The sequence below is a fragment of the Silene latifolia genome, chromosome Y (assembly GCF_048544455.1).
Source record: "Silene latifolia isolate original U9 population chromosome Y, ASM4854445v1, whole genome shotgun sequence".
NCBI lineage: Eukaryota > Viridiplantae > Streptophyta > Magnoliopsida > Caryophyllales > Caryophyllaceae > Silene > Silene latifolia.
The window spans coordinates 25,377,451-25,382,193 of NC_133538.1; positions in this window are offsets into that span (position 1 = coordinate 25,377,451).

The following is a 4,743-nucleotide window of genomic DNA, read 5'->3' on the forward strand; positions in this document are numbered from 1 at the left end:
ATGCGTATATATATAAGATTGTTATTAGACAAACAAATTGGGAACCACTTAATCATGTAAGACAATTAAGTGAGTGATTTACAAATATTTGTAAGACAAATATTAAAATCAAAATGGACCCATAAGGTCCATTATGAACCGTGTAAGAGGGAATTGAGTGAGGTTTTAAGACATCATCATTAGTCTTATTGCATGCTTTTCTCTTCCCAATTTCTTTTTACTTTTTGTCTAACCTATGCACATGCTTGTATTAAAAACACAAATTGTTCTCTCTTTTGGTAGCCCTTGGCCGCATCATTTAAGCCCTCATGGGAGTTCATTTTCTCATTTTTTTTCTTAAACTAATTGTAATGTAAGAATGTGAGATTTTCACCTCAAAAATTCTCTCTAAAATTACACAAAAATATTAGAAACTTGTTTGGGCCCAAATTCACTATTTGGCCTAAGATACGTGGCATGAGACCAGTGGGTAATTAATTAAGCAAATGGACCCATGTCATACATGGGGGAGTCGGGCCCACGGACCGAAGGAATAAGAACTCGGCTTGGACTGAGATATCGACAAGACCACGAGTGAGATATGGAAGTCCAAATCGTTACCAAATTCTGAATAAGGAAAGTCCAAATTGATACCAAACTCTACCTTGAGGAACAAGGCAATTAAGTGGGGAACCCTAATAAACCCACTAGGGTTTCTTCACTATAAATACAAGGAAGCAAGGAAGAGAAGAGATAGATAATTCATTCATATAAGACGGCGTATACTACCTCACATATCAGCTACTACTACAAACCTAAACCACCAACTGATACACATTAAACCAACGCAATCCCACCCAAATATATGACTGTCATCATTGAGTAATGATTACTCAATCATTAACCCACAGGAAGATCACACCAAAATCCATATTACCCACATACAACGTATAAACCCATGAATAACCTTTATCGTCTGATTTATGTACCGTCTGACCCGTACTTGTGTCGGACAAGCTATTCGTTGTCAGACTGGAGTTTGTATATATTATACTTGTACTCTAATTATCAAATAGTGGAATATTGGTGGGATACCGACTCCCCCCGCGGTTGTTACCCACATCGGTTTTCCGCGTCACCAAAATCTCTTGTGTCATTATTCCGTTATTTTGCCCTTTACATAATTTACATCATTCTTCCATCACAATTCACATATAATTTAACCCCCCGATACGAGGCTAAAAGGAGTAGGTCACTTAAACCCCTAACGAGATAGAATGTCGTGTTTTGACAGTTTTTTTACCAAAATAGTTTGGCGCCCACTGTATGGGTAAAATTACCCCCTCATTTTCTTCATGACAAGGCAACTCGCTATTAGGTAAGATAGAGGCACATGGATCAATGACAAGGCAGCAGACTGCTAGACACCAGGAAGAACAAGGGGGGATGAACCTGGACATTCAAGTAATGCGAAGGCCACGATTGAGCTAAATAACGAACAACCAGCAGGAACGTTGAAATGGTCAGCAGGAACATTGCAGTTATCAGCAGGAGCTTTGACAAAGTCAGCAACCACTTCCTATTTCATAGGAAGTGGAGCGTATGGTGGAGCGAATATAGAGACATGTGCGACAATTCAAGGAAAGCTATTAAAGAGCAACAAACAGGAGATTCAAGGACCTCTCATTCCTCATTCACTCTACTCGAAGAAACAACATTCATCACTTGCAACAAATAATAATTTACACACTTAGAAACATAAAACTGTTCGTATCATTTGTACTTAGTCGTTTGGAGATTACTTCTGTTCCTCCTGATTGTTCCAGCTAGGTTTACCCTCGAAAACTATTACTACTAGTGGATCATTGGCGGGATACCATTCCCCCCGCGATTTTTCCCACATTTTGGGTTTCCCGCGTCACCATTTTGCTTGTGTCGTTTGTCTCTCTTTCTTTTTCGTTTGCTTTTTCTTTGGTACTAGTTGTTTACTTTCGTCCTCGTTATGTTCCTACTACTGACCTACTCAAGTTCTTAATACCGTATTTTAATTGAAATAGCCGCATTGACTCCCAAATCTTTAGTCGGTAAAATCTTACCAAAACAATTTGGCGCCCACCATGGGGCACTGTGGTTTAATGTTGGTTAAAATACCTCTTTTCGTAAAATCCTAACATCTCTATAGTTGGTCATGTCAGGATCCAGTCAGAACGTATCTGACCCAATGAGTACATCAATGCAAACTCCAGCAGTAGGGGTGACGCCAGCGACCTCCAGTGTTCTAACTACGGCGATCCCTACCACCAGAGTGACAGCAGGCTAGGCTCAGCCCCAGGTATCAGCAAAGCCTCCTTACTCCCCTAAAATCCCAGATCTGGGAGCAGGGAAGGCTGGCAAATCACCAGTTATCAATCCCGTACCCAAGCCTAATAGGGATGGGAGTCCGCAACGCCCAGGATCACCAGGACACCTGACAGGGGCGCGTTTCCCAGGACCGTCACAACCAGATCCGGTACAGCAGTTGCTCTAAGGGATGACATCGTTGCAGCAGGCGGTGTTAGGGCTACAAAAGGGACAACCAGTCCTTGCAGGAAAAAATAGATGCAGTGTCACCTCTGGGAACGACTTAGCAGATGGGAAGGTCAACACTCGGCCAGGGGAATGGCATGGAGTACTCAGGGAGACGACTGGCGCAAAATCTAGTGACCAGGCTCGATATGGATATGCTGCCACCAGGGGTAACCACACCACCGGAGCAAGTATATCCAGCAGGAACGGTGGCCACCCAGGGTACAATCTAACCACCAGGGGTTCCACCACACCAAGGATGCCGCAAACGTACCCTATGGTGCTCAATCCTGGGATTAGGAGCACTAATTCCAGATCCCATACCAACAACCAGCAGTACGCCAGGGACACCAGGAAGCAATCCAGGGGAACAGTCAGCAAAAAACGCATACCCCGGGATATGCTCCTATATGCCATATACTCCGGACAGCCAATTCAGGCCTATTGTGAACTTAACACCACTACCTGGAAGCCACATGGTCCCTCCTTACATGTCAGGAGAAACACAAAATCCATATGGGGTCTACCCGGTACCCCAAAACTAGGGTATGGGGGTAGGAAGCCATGTAGAACAACAGTTGCAGGATATCAGGTCCCTACTCAACAAGGTTCCAGGGTTACCACGTTCCATGAAGGTGGCAACCCCAGAGTGATATGCGGATTCCCCCTTTCTGGACAGCATTGCCCTCGTCAGCATACAAAAGGGGTTCATCATGCCAACAGTGATGTATGATGGAACAGAGGATCCGCTGGAGCACATCAACCAGTACAAACAAAAAATGATAATCGTCGCAGCAACAAGCCCCGAAAAGGAGGCATGTATGTGCAAGGGGTTCAGTTCCACCTTGTCAGGAGCCGCACTCTAGTGGTTCGTTAACCTTCCCAACAAGTCTATTTCCAGCTTCGCGGGGTTAGAAGTTTTTTATCAGCAGTTCGCCAGCAGTCGCAAGTTAGAAAAATTATCCAGTGATCTATACCGGATCATCCAGAGGTTCGAGGAGTCCACCAGGAATTATCTCGCTATATTCAATGTGGAAAAAATATCTATACCTAGGTGCATCCCGACTCTGATTTGTACAAGGATCTCACCAAGCACTCATACTCCACCTTCGAGGAAGTCAAACAAATGGCAGAGGCTACTTATCACCTAGAGAAGGATGAGGATAGAAGGGACCTGTATGGAACAGAGTCGTCCAGCAGAAAAATCACAACAGAGAAGAGAACGAAAGAGCCAAACCCTACTGCAATAACACAATGAACAAAGTCTCAGGAGAAACAAAGGGCACCGAGGCTCCACCTAAGCTCAGCGAGTAAGGGTTCACCACTGGACTTGCTGGGGTATTGAAGGGAATCAGGGAACTAGGGCAAAGGGCCAGGTGGCCCAATAAGCCTACCCCCAGGGAGAATGACAGAAGAGATGCCAGCAAAAGGTGTGAATACCACAACGATATTGGCCACAATACAGAAGATTGTCTAGTACTACGAATGGAAGTAAAGCACCTCTACAGTGCTGGATTCTTGGATCACCTGCTCCCCACGGGAGCGACATCTGGAAAGGTCAATACTGCTGAGTAGGCCCAACCATTCCCACCTCCACCTTACTTAAAGGTCGTGAGCGTCATCACAGGAGGATCGGAAATACGTGGTCTCACTTATTCAGCAGCAAAGCGCCATGCAACCGAGACCAAAGGAGATAAACCAGAGTTCTCCCTCAGGGTCAGCAGACAAGATCTACCAGCAATCTCATTTGATGAGGCAGACATACCCGATGAGGCAGAACACCACCATGTCACCTTTATCATTACCCTTTCCATAGGGAACTGCCTTGTTAAAAAGATATTGGTAGATATAGGAAGCCCTGTGAACCTCATAATGCTGGAAACCTTAAAGAACATGGGGTTCAGTAAGAAAGACCTGGTGCAGAAGGCAGTACCCTTGGTAGGCTTCAGCGGAGAAACTAAACAATCCCTTGGAGAAATAGTGATTCCTACCTTTGCAGGGGGTATGAACAAACAGGTACGGTACTTGGTCATTGATGGTCCGTCAACTTATAACGTGATACTTGGCAGGCCTTGGATCCATGAAATGAAAGTGGTACCATTAACGTACCATCAGAGCCTGAAGTTCCCTACACCCTGGGAGTACAAGAGATACGGGGAGATCAAAATATCGCTCGGGATTGCTACAAGAACGCTCTGA